Source organism: Anomaloglossus baeobatrachus, chromosome 5 (genome assembly GCF_048569485.1).
Source record: "Anomaloglossus baeobatrachus isolate aAnoBae1 chromosome 5, aAnoBae1.hap1, whole genome shotgun sequence".
NCBI lineage: Eukaryota > Metazoa > Chordata > Amphibia > Anura > Aromobatidae > Anomaloglossus > Anomaloglossus baeobatrachus.
In genome coordinates, this window is record NC_134357.1 from 507,492,400 (window position 1) to 507,507,853 (window position 15,454).

The window sequence follows — 15,454 nt, forward strand, 5'->3', positions numbered from 1 at the left end:
GTTTGGATGAACGGCTGGGTCTTGGTAGATTTGCAGTGGTATGATACTCCTTACATTTCAATATGATTGCTTGCACAGTGCTTCTTGGGATGTTTAAAGTTGTGGAAATCTTTTTGTAACCAAATGCAGCTTTAAACTTCTCCACAACAGTATCATGGACCTGCCTGTTGTGTTCCTTGTTCTTCTTGATGCTCTCTACGCTTTAAACAGAATACTGAGACTATCACAGAGCAGGTGCATTTATATGGAGACTTGATTACACACAGGTGGCTTATATTTATGATCATCAGTCATTTAGGACAACATTGGATCATTCAGAGATTCTCAATGAACTTCTGGAGTGAGTTTGCTGCATTGAAAGTAAAGGGGCCGAATAATATTGCACAGCCCAATTTTCAGTTTATTCTTTTTTACAAAAGTTTAAAATAAGCAATAAATTTCGTTCAACTTCACAATTGTGTCTCACTTGTTGATTCTTCACCATAACATTAACATTTTAATCTTTATGTTTGAAGCCTGAAGTGTGGGAAAAGGTTGAAAAATTCAAGGGGGCAAAGTACTTTCGCAAGGCACTGTATATATTAGAAGGGGCCCAAATAAACCAAGACGGGGACATGTATACCGGGATTGGCCCAGAATGGAGACATATATACCAGGAGGGGGGCATAATATACTAGCAGGGGCCCAGGATGGGGACATATATCAGGAAGGGGACATATATACCAGGATTGGCACACATGGGGACATACTGTATACCAGGAAGGGAACATATATATAAACATATATATAACAGGATTTGCACAGGATGGGGACATGTATACCAGGATGTAAACATATATACCAGGAGGAGCCAAGGAGTGGGACATATATACTAGGAGGGGGACATATATACCAGGATGAGAGACTTATTTACCAGGATGGGGACATATACAGTATACCAGGATGGGGTTTTATATATATATATATATATAATTTTATAATATATATATATATATAAAACCCCATCCTGGTATACTGTATATGTCCCCATCCTGGTAAATAAGTCTCTCATCCTGGTATATATGTCCCCCTCCTAGTATATATGTCCCACTCCTTGGCTCCTCCTGGTATATATGTTTACATCCTGGTATACATGTCCCCATCCTGTGCAAATCCTGTTATATATATGTTCCCTTCCTGGTATACAGTATATATATATATATATATATATATATATATATATATATATATATATCCCAGAATGGGGTCATTTTTACCAGAATGGGGGCATATGTACCAGGATGTGGCCTAGGATGGGGACATATATACCAGGATGGAGCCTAGGATGGGGACATATATTAAAGGTTGGGGCCTAGGATGGGAGATATTTTTTCCAGGATAGGGACATATTAACCAGGATGGGGACATATAATCCAGGATGGGTCCTAGCATGGGGATACATATACCAGGATGGAGGGCATATACTGTATACCAGCATAGGGGACATATTAACCGGGAAGAAGCCCACCATGAGTGACATTTACCAGGATGGGGAACATATTTTTTTAATGAAATGTTTTTATTAAAGTTTTACAAGTTACAACCAAATAAACATTGGAAGCTACCCAGCCTCTACCCCCCTCCCAAGCCTCCCCTCCCCAACAAACATTTAACAAACAGACTTGTAGAAAGGAGAAATAATGTCAAATCTGCAGCTCCACACATTCCTAGACAAAAGTTTTTTAAGTACCATTATTACCTTTATCAATTAATCCAATTAGACTTTTGTTTTTCTTTCTGAGTTTTTGCTTTGTTTGGCATTGTACACATTTAGATGTAATTTTTGATGAAGAATCCAACCTGTTCCCATGTTACTCTCTTCTCCCCAAACCTCCGTCATCATTATAGATAAGTTCTGTAGAAATTTCTCGCCTTTTGCCCCTTATCAATTTAGAGCAAGCCCAATCTAAACCTAATCAGTTCCCTCGAAGCCAACCCTGACCCATTTATCCATCGTGCCCATATTTTTTCAAATTTGATTACTCCATTTCTTTTCCAATATATACTTTTCTCCACGTTTATCACCCAATTAACTTTTTTGACATATTCAGATATTGTAGGACTGTGGTCCGAGATCCAGTGTTGAGCGATTAATTTCCGGGCAATATATAATAGTCTAGATACGGCCACTTTGCCCTCCTCCTCCAAAGGTAAATCGTCCACGTATCCCAGAATACATACAAAGGGAGTTAAGCTCGTCTCTACCGTATATACTCTATCGATTATTTCTGTCATCTCTCTCCAGTAATGTTTAATATCAGGACACGACCACATCATATGTAATAGATCTGCGGAACATATTTTGCATCGCGGGCAGAAGGGGTCAGTTCTAACTCCAATATCAAACAGGAATCTAGGAGTGCGATATACTTGGTGAATAACGTGCAGGTGTGACAGTCTGTATGCCTGCCCCAGTGATAGACTAGGAATTCTTTCTAAAATTTCTACCCATTGGTTGTCCTCAATAGGTCCTATAGCTCGTTCCCATTTTTCTTTTGCGTTTACTGGACAATTCCGGTGCACCAGATATAATAGATCCCAATATAAACGAGAGATCACTCCCGCTGAGCCTCTAGAGGTTGCTATGCGTTGCATGACTTTGTTCTGCTCCAATGCTCTACCCGTAATAGAGGTTTCTGCCTGATAGGCATGTCTCAGTTGCAAGTACTTATAAAACTCCGAATTCTGGATCCCAAACGCTGCTTGCAACTGAGGGAAGCCTCTAAGTTGGCCCCCCCTCCACAATATGTGTGAATCTATTTATCCCTCTCAAAGCCCAGTTCCCAAACCCCTCTAAACGATGCAAGTTAGGTAACCATGGAGGTTTCCATATAGAGGTGTATTGTGAAATTCCCTGAATGTCTTGTAGTTTTTTAGTTTTATCCCAAAGTTTTTGGATTAGTAGTAGGGTTGGGCAACTATTAGCAGCAGCTCCGAAGCCTCTTGCCTCTAGAACCTCGTATAGACTAGTGGAGTGAAAATATTGTTGTAGAATCATATACTGTGCCCCCCCTCCAGGGTATGGGGAACATATTTACCAGGAATGAGCCCAGAATGTGGTATATTTGAACAGGATGGGGGACATTACTACATAATGGGGGAGGGAAACTCATATGTGGTTATAGGATTTGGAATGCTAAATGCATACATAAATATAAATACATCTGACCAACATGGGGGGCCAAGTCCAAATTTTGCTCCAGGGCCCATCGACATCTAGCTACGTCACTGCAAAAAAAACATTTTCTTTAATAATTGTCCCACAATCTGAATATGAGTATGGCTTCTTCCTTGTGTGAACTTGCTGAAGCAAGATTTGTTTTCCAATTAAAACATTTTCCAGATTCTAAACATGAAATTGCTATTCCCTGGTATGAATTTTCTTATGTCTAACAAGATTTGTTTTCCGATTAAAACATTTCCCACATTCCAAACATGAAAATGGCTTCTCCCCTGTGTGAATTTTCTGATGTAAAGCAAGATGTGTTTTACAATTAAAACATTTCCCACACTCTGAACATGAAAAAGGCTTTTCCCCTGTGTGAATTCTCTGATGTCTCACAAATTTCAATTTCTCGCTATAGCTTTTTCCACATTCTGAACATGAAAATGGCTTCTCCTTTGTGTGAATTATCTGATGTGCAATGAGACTTGCTTTCCAAGTAAACAATTTCCCACATTCCACACATGAAAATGGCCTTTCCCCTGTGTGAATTCTCTGATGTGCAACAAGACTTGTTTTCCAATTAAAACATTTCCCACATTCAGAACATGAAAATGGTTTCACTCCTGAGTGAGTTCTATGATGTGCAACAAGATTTGTATTGCAATTAAAACATTTCCCACATTGCGAACATGAAAATGGCTTCTCCCCTGTGTGACTTCTTTGATGCCTAGCAAGATTTGTTTTCAGATTAAAACATTTCCCACATTCTGAACAGGAAAATGACTTCTCTCCTTTGTGTGCTATTTGTCGTTTAACAGCTTTTCTGTGACTTTTGTCTTGTATAATGATCTTTGATGAAGCAGAAGAAGGGATCCCTTCAATAGGATCAGGCGATAGGTCTTTGCTGTCAAGAGCTGGATGTGATTCTACGATAATGGTATGTTCTTCACATGTATTTTGTGTTCCAACATCTGAAAATATTATATTTCGCTCTGAACGTCTGGTACAGTCATCTGCCAAGAAAAAGGCAGAATATTATTTTTCATTAACAGTACTTTAAAATGTAGTTTTTATGTTATATATTTTATATAATTTCCTTACAATTGAAATGCAATTCAGTTACTAACTGACTATAAGAGTAGTCCATAAAGCAGGGAATAATCATTTATGATGTTAGACCACTAAGTTGTTTTCTTTCATTTTTTCACTGTTAAAGATGTCTTTGTTATGGGTTTATATTTCAATGTGCCCCTCGCCACTCTTTCCAGTTAAATGTTCAGTAGAGACTCAAAGTAGATTTTAGGCGTCAAACACACATACTTTTTTTTGTCATATGTGGAGAAAGTGACTTTTTTCACTGAAACAGATCTAATTTTGGTCCGTGTGCCAGCTTTCACAATCTGACTGTCTTGACTGACTGATTTTTTTTATTATTATTAAAAAAAATAAATATAAAAAAAAAAAAATTATACACACACACACACACACACACACACACACACACACAGAGAGTATATACTGTATATTTTGTGCATATAAAGCTATTCATATGGACTGCTGAGTAAAAAATGGACAGCAATTTTTCTTTTAGAGACACATTAGTAAAAAAATGGGTGAGTTTCATTTGTAAATCTGATCAAAAACTGTCATGCCTACTTTCCTTCTGATGGTTAGTAGTAAGCTATGTTCACACTTGTGGTCTAGAGTTTTAATTGTCTGTTCCATTTTAGAAATAGAATTCATGCCCCAAACTGATCTACTGTACAACTGATGCAAATGGAACCAATAATGGCCTCACTGATCATTTTAGGGTTGGTCTAGATTCAATAATGTTTCATTTTTTAATGTTCCATCCGTTTTTATTAAAGGTCAACTGTTACAAAATTACAAATAAAAAATTAGCAATGAAAACATATTATATTATTAGAATCAATTAAAATGAAAACAAGTGGTCAAGCAAATCAGCATGAAATAAAGAAACAAATACCTAAAAGAGGGAAAAGAGAGATAAGGTAGGCAAAGGTGATATTTCAGGAATTATTTGGAAAAAGGAGGGAAGGGAAAGGAGAAAAAAAGGGAGGTGAAACAAGAAATACAAGAGTCATAATATACTTCACAGAATATCTTACATAGCACCAACCCCGGTCCAAACAAACTATAAAAAGAGCCTATTGAAATATCCTATGAAAATCTGATGAATCATGGAATGCCCAGAATGCTCCGCAGATAAGTCCTCCATTCAACAAATACTTGCCATCTCCGTGTACCATTTGGACATTGTTAGAATCTGAGTTGACGCCAGTGTCATGGAATCACAGAACGCACTATCGTTAAACCCCCCCCCAAAGAATATCTTTCTTTTGATAGCTTATAGAAGAGGATAGAGTGGATAGAAGAGCAATCTGAGGACTGTTTACAACCCTACTCTCTGTGACCAGACTGTATGCAGATAAGAACACCTGAGGACAGCATTAGTCCTTGAAACAAGTAGTGCAATAAATTATATTTCCTTCATCTATGGTCTGCAGCACCCTGTTATACACCATTTTCGCTGTAGATTCCTATTGTCTATCTCGATGCACCATTGCAATTGAGAGGTGTATGGTGCAGCAGTGGACCAGGTAGGTTTCATCCACCTCCCGTACAGGAGGGGATTGATTGCAATTATACCAGTTTCCCTGCCTGGCTATTTCCCTTACTGCATTAGTTGTTACGCACCCAACCCCTACAGCCTGAGGGGGAACTGACAAATATCTTCCTCATCACATGTGGAGACATCGCTCTCCACAAGCAGCTGCAAATCTCTATGAGTGGCGGTGTTCTAACCCAGGCAATCATTATAGCTGTGCAGGGGTGCACAACCACCAGGGTTGTCTTTTTGAGAGGTTTGGTGCCATTTTTTCTCTGACAAACGCCAGCAAGTGTCCAAGACAAAAGTAAAAATGACATGCAACTTATAAGAGCATTGGTACCATCTCGAAATATTTTGTAATTTTTTTTCCTGAGCACTTGTCACGCCCCCGGTGTCCCGGCAATGCTCCTTACCCACTGATCCGGTCCCGGTACCGCTCCTTACCCACTGTTCCGGTCCCGGTGTCCCGACGCCGCTCCGTACCCACTGATCCGATCCCCATGCTCACCGACCGGGGCCCCGGTTCCCGCTCCAGCTCCCCTGCATCCCCCGTGCTTCCTGCTCGGCGGTCCCCCCGGCTTGCTGCGACTCGGGACTCTGCCTCCGACTCCTCTGGATCCTGTCCCCAGCCTCCTGTGCTTGCCTCTGGCTCCCGGGCTTCGCGCATGTGCATTAGGGCGCGGGCACGCTCATTCACCTTTTCTTAAAGGGCCAGCATCCCTGGAACAGGATATGGCTGATTGCAGATGCAGGGTATAAAAGACTTCCTGTTACATACGGGTGGTGCTTGTTCAACAAGTTCTCACAGCTTAGTATCTTGTGATAGTGTTCAAGCCCTCTGTGTTCTGCTCCTGGATTAACCCTGTCTCTGTCCTCAGAACCTGACACCCAGTGTATGCTACAGCTGGTCCTTCACCCAGCTCCGGTCATCCGTTCTGATTCCCTCCAGTCCGACGTCATCACGGCACTGGCCTCAGTATTCCTTCCGGACTTTCCAAGGACGCTCCCGGTATCCCGCCTGTGTTACGGCCACTGTGCATCTAGGCCCTCTGGGGTGGTCGCCAGACAGTCCCTGGATAGGGGTTCGCTCCTAGTGACCTCCCTGGGGGAGTCCGGTGCACGGCCCAGTGGGTCCACTCCTGGACTGAACGTAACAGCACTGCAGGCAACAGACAGTTTATGAGTGAATAAAAATCTTTTCTCCCAATATGAGTGGCAGATTGCTACTCCCAGTTCCTAGGCCCTTTGGAAACTCAACTTTTCCAATTACCCCCTCTGACTAAACCATTATCTTTTCAAAAAAGTGGGTGTGGAGTAGAATCAGCAATTTGCTCTCTGTGAGGAAATAAAGTAATGCAATTGTAAATATTCAAACCATAAAAGTTTCTGTGAAGGAATATGATTTTGAACAGAGCTAAACAGGCGTAACTTACAGTCACTAAATACATGATGCAGACAGGTGTCCTACATATCTCTCCAGCTGAGAAAGCAATGACGCAAGTATCCATGTTGAAAAGAAGTGGAGAAGAGTGGAGTACAGTGGAACCTTGCTTAACGAGAACAATCCGTTCTGGGACTGTGCTTGTTAATCAAGTTACTCGTTCAGCAGAGCAAGATTTCCCATAGGAAATCATTGCAATGCTGACAATTCGTTCCACAATGTGTTAAATGTCCCATCCTGGTCCCCTATTCTATCATTCCACACATGCACAAACGCACACAAACATGTACAGACACACACAAACACACACAAACTCACACAAACACACAAGCACGCATGCACACGCACATATTATGCTCACCTTACCTTCCGTTCCATCGCCGGTCTCCTGGGACTTGCTGTTCTCCGGTGCGGGCCGTGTATCGGGTAACCATAACGACGAGTGCGGAACTTCCTGCCAGAGTGCTGACGTCAAAGGAAGAGCCGCTTGCCTCTGATTGGCCAGCGCGCTGCCTTTGAGTAGCGGTGACAGGAACCAGGAAGTTCCTGCTTCGTCGCTATGGATGCTGATGCCTGGATGCCTGGAGTGGAGTGGAGCGGAACACTACAGGACCCAGGAGACCGGCGATGAAACGGAAGGTACACATTATATGCTCACCTTACCTTCCGTTCCACCGCCGGCCTCATGGTACTTGTAGTTCGCCGCGATGTACCCGGGAACTACAAGAACCATGAGCCAAGAACGGAAGGTAAGGTGAGCATAATACTGTATGTGTGTGCGTGCGTGTGTGTTTGTGCGTACATGTGTGTGTTTATGTGGACTGTTTATGTGGACTGCAAGTGCGGGTCAGAGCGCGGTGGATGTATGGAACCGGAAGTGTGTGCGGTGAGGATTTCGCTCATACAGCAAAGCTTTCTCGTAAAGCGGGTTATAAATTTACAGAAAGCTTTGCTGGTTAAGCGAAATTCTCGTTAAGTGGGTTACTCGTTAAGCGAGGTACCACTGTACTAAGAATTCTAGAAAGCCAGTTTTTTTTTAAGGCGTGTATGCCAAATTTTAAGTGTATCCCTGGTTAGATTGGTAGGTAGATTATACAAAGGAATGTCCGCTGGAGGAACTGAGGGAACATGATTCAAAGGGATAAATAAGACTTCTTGTTCAAGTCGAACCCATTGTTTAGTTAAAGTGTAAAAATGCCAGTCTAAGAGGTGGACTAAAATGGTGGATTTGAAATAATCCTTGAATTTGGGAGTACCAGTTCCCACTTGGGATTTACAGCAGACTATAGTTTGCATGTCTATTATAGGCCTTGATCTGCCCCAAACATACGTAACCAAAGCTACGAGGAGGAGAAATGTGTCACAATGACTATGGGATAGCGGGGATCTAGGGCCCTCCAAGCTGTACCTCAAGTTAGGGGGCCCTATGCTATCCCTAATATCAGGGATACTCCTGATGGTGGAGATACCTGAATCTCCTTACTGACCCTGCTCCTGACCAGTCCTGATCTCATTCCCCTTCCCCAACAAGCAAATAGCACAATTTTCACCAGAGTCTGGAACGCCACACCACACAGACCAACACAGAAATTATAGCTGGCATGGGTATAAGATTTCATTCAGCATAAATAGGATGGGAGCAGATGTGATTGGCTTCCCCACCAATCAACAAAGGAGCCTAACATGAAGACTAGCAGAGATTAACTCCCGCCAGCCTGCCTATGAATCAGCACATAGTAGGTTGAAGCCCGACTCTGTCTGTCTTGATCCCAGACACCCGGGAAACCATCGGGCGGGGTGTAAGAACCTGCAATGTGAAAAGAGTCCGACACCGCCATGACGGTCGGCGAAGTTTGTGCAAAACTCCATGTGACAAAATAAGGGTAGTTTGAAAAATATATAGGAGATGAGGTAGAATATCCATTTTGATAGCGTTCATCCTTCTGAACCAGGATAATTTCAGTTTACTATAATACACAAGGTATTTAAGAGTGCAATCTGAAAGTGTTTGATAATTATTCATAAACAATTTGGAGGAGTTAGAAGGAATGAACACTCCCAAATATTTTATTGCATCTAATTGTTACTTGAGAGGAAAGTTGTCAATCACATGACTAACTTTGTTCAAGGCTTTGGCATTTGAGTAATTTACCTTAAAATTGCTCAGAGGGCTAAATTGATCAAATTCCTTTGTTAAAGAAAGTAAAGAAATACAAGGTTGGAAGATATACTGTGTAATAAAAGATAATAATAAAGCGAAAAACTTGCAAAAAACCTGGACCTATGCCTATTTGACGCAGAGCTTCTTTCATGAACCCCCAGTGACCCCTATCAAAAGCCTTTTCTATAAGTTTAGTTTTGGCTTTAGATATAATAAACAATGTCTTAATGGTAGTATATCTTGCTTACCAGCCTTGAATGATTCCCACTTGATCCATGTTAATAAGAGAAGGCAACAGAAAAGCCAGTCTGTCTGCTAAAATTTTTTAAAGCAATTTAATATCCACATTAAATAACGTTATAGACCTATAAATAGCTGTGATCGAGGGATCCTTCCCAGGCTTGGGAAGTACACTAATGTGTTAGGGGGCAAAAAAAAGTATGTTTGTTCGAAGAGTTAAAAGTTTTGGCTATTACTGGGGCAAATTAGTCCTTAAGGTATTTGTAAAAAGCAGGGGTAAACCCATCTGGCCCAGGGAATTTACCTGCAGTGGTGGATTGAATAGCAGTAGTGATGAGCGAGCATGCTTGTAACTACTCGGTACTCGCACGAGTATCGCTGTACTCGGACTGCTCGGCGGGGACCGAGTAATCTCGCGATACTCGTGCTGTACTCGTGGTCTTCATTTCTGCATGTTGGCGCTCTTTTGAGAGCCAGCCCTCATGCAGGGATTGGGTGGCAGACCACTGCAATGCCACAGCCCTGTTAGTTGTGGAATTGCAGTGATTGGCCGGCCTGCACAGCGTGACCGAGCCTTTATACCGGCCGGCGCGCTGTGCTCTGCTCACAGCTATCCAGACAGTCAGTGCAGGGAGAGTGTCGCTGATTCAGGGAAAGCTTTGCGGCCCTTTATAGCTTTTTCAGTTGCAGGGCTGCAAACAGTGTGACCAAAAGTCCTTCTCAGGACTATTCTAGTTGTATACAGGCAGGCAGGGTATAGCCAGGTCGGAGTACAGTAGCAGAGTCCTTCTCAGGACTATTGTTGCTATATACAGGCAGGGTATAGCCAGGTCGGAATACAGGCTAGTGACCAGAAGAGTCCTTGTCAGGACTATTGTAGCAGTATACAGGCAGGCAGGCAGGCAGGGTATATAGCCATTCCTAGTGGTGACCGTATACCAGCCTTCATCATATCTGGGGCTGGTGTACACAGTCTAAAACAGTCCAGATAGTGTCAGACTTCTCAGTAATTGTCGCTCCTAAAAACCAGTTAGGTTCTTATTGCGTCCGTGCTTGCATTTAAAAACAGCACGTGTGTGGCAGTCGGTGGCAGGGTACAGGTGCGCGTTTTGCACAAACTATTATATAACGCACAAGTCTAGTGTATAATACACGTCAGTCAGCAGTGTCTGATAGTGTCAGACTTCTCAGTAATTGTCGCTCCTAAAAACCAGTTAGGTTCTTATTGCGTCCGTGCTTGCATTTAAAAACAGCACGTGTGTGTCTGTCGGTGGCAGCGTACAGGTGCGCGTTTTGCACAAACTATTATATAACGCACAAGTCTAGTGTATAATACACGTCAGTCAGCAGTGTCTGATAGTGTCAGACTTCTCAGTAATTGTCGCTCCTAAAAATCAGTTAGGTTCTTATTGCGTCCGTGCTTGCATTTAAAAACAGCACGTGTGTGTCTGTCGGTGGCAGCGTACAGGTGCGCGTTTTGCACAAACTATTATATAACGCACAAGTCTAGTGTATAATACACGTCAGTCAGCAGTGTCTGATAGTGTCAGACTTCTCAGTAATTGTCGCTCCTAAAAACCAGTTAGGTTCTTATTGCGTCCGTGCTTGCATTTAAAAACAGCACGTGTGTGTCTGTCGGTGGCAGCGTACAGGTGCGCGTTTTGCACAAACTATTATATAACGCACAAGTCTAGTGTATAATACACGTCAGTCAGCAGTGTCTGATAGTTTCAGACTTCTCAGTAATTGTCGCTCCTAAAAACCAGTTAGGTTCTTATTGCGTCCGTGCTTGCATTTAAAAACAGCACGTGTGTGGCAGTCGGTGGCAGCGTACAGGTGCGCGTTTTGCACAAACTATTATATAACGCACAAGTCTAGTGTATAATACACGTCAGTCAGCAGTGTCTGATAGTGTCAGACTTCTCAGTAATTGTCGCTCCTAAAAACCAGTTAGGTTCTTATTGCGTCCGTGCTTGCATTTAAAAACAGCACGTGTGTGTCTGTCGGTGGCAGCGTACAGGTGCGCGTTTTGCACAAACTATTATATAACGCACAAGTCTAGTGTATAATACACGTCAGTCAGCAGTGTCTGATAGTGTCAGACTTCTCAGTAATTGTCGCTCCTAAAAACCAGTTAGGTTCTTATTGCGTCCATGCTTGCATTTAAAAACAGCACGTGTGTGTCTGTCGGTGGCAGCGTACAGGTGCGCGTTTTGCACAAACTATTATATAACGCACAAGTCTAGTGTATAATACACGTCAGTCAGCAGTGTCTGATAGTGTCAGACTTCTCAGTAATTGTCGCTCCTAAAAACCAGTTAGGTTCTTATTGCGTCCGTGCTTGCATTTAAAAACAGCATGTGTGTGGCAGTCGGTGGCAGCGTCAGGCTCCATATTGTCCCTGGATAGAGACGTGCATGATGGCCTGTAAACATGAAGTGCCCATTGTAAGGAAGTGGGTCTATTGTAGTATAGCCCTTAGGCAGGGCAGCCAAAAATTTGGAGGCTCCACATTGTCCCTGGATAGAGATGTGCATGAGGGCCTCAAAACATTGTTCCCATTGCAAAGGAGCGGGTCTCCTGTCGTTGTAATGCCCATTCAGAAAGAATGGGCGAAAAAATTTACCACTGGGGGTATACCTGAAACAACGGCTTAACTATTGTAACGGTCACCATGATGGCGCATGAGGAGAAGGAGGAGCAGTCCAGCGATTAGCCAAAGTCCAGAAGTGTGTTACCATGGGTGAGTGGAGGTACATGGCAAATTCCCGTTACAAACTTTAAATTCCGCTGTAATTTGCTGTTGGTGTGTGTGGTGAAGTCTGGCCAAATCCAACCCTTGTTCATCTTGATCAGAGTCAGCCTGTCAGCATTTACAGTTGACAGGCGGGTGCGTTTATCTGTAATGATTCCACCTGCGGCACTAAAAACACGCTCTGACAAAACGCTAGCGGCAGGGCAGGCCAGGACTTCCAAGGCGTAGAGAGCCAATTCATGCCACGTTTCCAGCTTGGATACACATTAATTGTAAGGCACAGAGGAATGTCGGAGTACAGTTGTTTGATCTGCAAGGTACTCCTTGAGCATCTGGCCAAACTTAGGATTTCTTGTGGCACTACCCCTCACCTCAGGGGCTGTGGTATGTGAGGGGCTGAGAAAACTGTCCCACATCTTAAAGACTGTTCCCCTACCTCTGGCGGATTGGACTTGTGCCCCTCTCGGCTGTACGCCTTGGTTGTCCACTGATTCCTGACCTATGCCGCTAGCGTTTTGTGAGGGGAATGCTTTGCCTACTTCCGTGACTATGGCCTTCTGGAACTGCTGCATTTTGCCTGACCTCTCCGCCTCGGGAATAAGAGACATAAAGTTCTCCTTTTAGCGTGGGTCTAACAGTGTTACCAACCAGTAATGATTGTCGGCCAAGATGTTCTTAACGCGAGGGTCACGAGACAGGCAGCTTACCATAAAGTCAGCCATGTGTGCCAGACTCTTAACAGCCATCACTTCAGTATCCTGACCAACACGATGACTGAACATGCTGTCCTCCTCCTCCTCCTCATCATCATCTACCCTGTCCTCTGGCCAGCCACGCTGAACCGAGGATATGACTGCATGTCATATCCTCAATTTGGCCAGAGAGTTGCTCCATGTCTTCATCCTCCTCCTCGTCATAGTCCTCCACTGCACGTTGTGATGAGACGAGGCTGGGCTGTGTGTTATCATCACCCACACCCACTACTGTTTCTTGCTCAAACTCATCGCGCTCCGCCTGCAATGCATCATGGTTGTTTTTTGAGCAGAGACCATTTTAGAAGGCAGAGAAGCGGTATGGTGATGCTAATAATGTCGTCATCGCCGCTCACCATCTTGGTGGAGTCCTCAAAGTTTTGGCGGATGGTGCATAGGTCGGACATCCATCTCCACTCCTCAGGTGTTATGTGTGGAGTTTGACCCATTTCCCGACGGCTTAGGTGATGCAGGTACTCAACAACTGCCCTCTTCTGCTCACATATCCTGACCAACTTGTGCAGAGTTGAATTCCAACGCGTGGGGACATCACACACCAGTCTGTGTGCCGGAAGATGCAAACGGCGTCTTAAGCCGGCAAGGCCGGCTGAAGCAGTAGGTGACTTTCGAAAATGTGCAGACAGGCGGCGAACTTTTACCAGCAGATCAGACAGCTCTGAGTATGACTTTAGAAACCGCTGAACCACGAGGTTGAGCACATGGGCCACGCATGGAACATGTGTCAGCTGGCCTCGCCTCAAAGCCGCCACCAGGTTCCGGCCATTGTCACACACGACCTTTCCTGGCTTTAGGTTCAGAGTTGTGAGCCAGTGATCTGCCTGCTGTTTCAGAGCTGTCCACACCTCTTCTGCATTGTGGGGTTTGTCACCTATGCAGATTAGCTTCAGCACTGCCTGTTGCCGCTTCGCCGAGGCAGTGCTGCAGTGCTTCTGTGTCGCCCTGGACAAGCCAGGGGCCACAGAGCACAACACTTAAACACCCCACACTCCCTGCAGGCATATCATAGTCAAAACACAAAATCCTTGTTGCCTTCCCCAGGGGCTGTTGTCCACACCAGGGTGTGGAGCCAGGCGGTTGGTCTCCACCCACCGAGGAGGAGGGAAAACACAGGCAGTGAGAGTTAAGCTAAGGAAGTGGAAGGAGGAAAGTAGTAGAGAGGAGAAAAGTGACAGCAAAGAGCCTGAAGTTGGTCCGGGTGTGTGGCCCGGACAGGACAGCAAGGTTGGCAGGATGTGGTGACCGTCTGCAGTGGAGGCCGATTGGAGTCTGCCGTAAGGACCGTGGACGGGTGGTGACCCGGCCGTACCGGACCGGTATACAAAGAGAAGCCAGCACCATTGGCAGAGGACTTTCGGATCCCGGCAAGGCTTGGTGTCGCCGTGAATTTGCCAAATCCGTTAGTGAAGGGAACCTCAGGGTTTCCAAACAGCCAAGTCCAGATAGAAGGCAACCGTACAACCGTGAAGGGGAGACACCGCCACCGCCAAGGGCAACCGTCTCCCAGGGCCAGCGCCTGTGGGCAAAAGGGGCTCCTCCGGCCCATATCCAGGTCGGGGAGCGGGTTACCGTTGGGAAACCATCACTACCAACACTTAACTTAGGTGCAGGTAGAGACAGTCATCACTAACCTGCAGGGAGGAACAACCGCAGCCGTCCGAGTGACCCGTCCATCCAGCCACTTGTTTTACCGTGAACTGTGTCATCATCATTGGGCTGAGTGAGTACCTCCGTGCCGTGCGGCACAGCGCTGCCCCTGCGACCCTGCACCTCATCAGGCCCCGCAACCCGCCTGTCATCCATCTCTACCCCATCACCAGGCCCCGGGACAACCAACCCCCCCTACCCACGGAGGGGAGAAATAACAACAAAGCTGCTCCCTGTCACAGGCTCCCGGGATCCCCGTCCAGAGCAGCGGTGGTGTCCACACAATCACCACAACCGTGGGTGGCGTCACGGACAATATCCCCAAAACCCAAACCACCGCTTTTCACTCACGGGCGAGTAGCGCCGCTCGAGTCCCCGGGATCCGGCCATCGCTCGAGCCAACGAGCAGCAGCAGCCGTAGAGCAGCGTCAGCCGGACCCGAGCAGTGGGAGAGCGCACCGTCCCCTCCTCCGCCCGCGACACTTCCAGCTTGGGACTGGTGTGGAGGGTAAAGTGGATCAGGATGCGCAGGAGGAGGAGGAGGCTGAGGAGCATGACATTCCGGAGCTGTAGAGTGTGTGTGAAACCCTGACTGAGGTAGGG

At 45.0% G+C, this 15,454-nt stretch overlaps 1 pseudogene; it reads right to left on the bottom strand.

Moving 5' to 3' along the window:
• Positions 1 to 15,454, bottom strand: part of LOC142312853 (uncharacterized) — a 206,937-nt pseudogene that overhangs the window by 69,724 nt on the left and 121,759 nt on the right.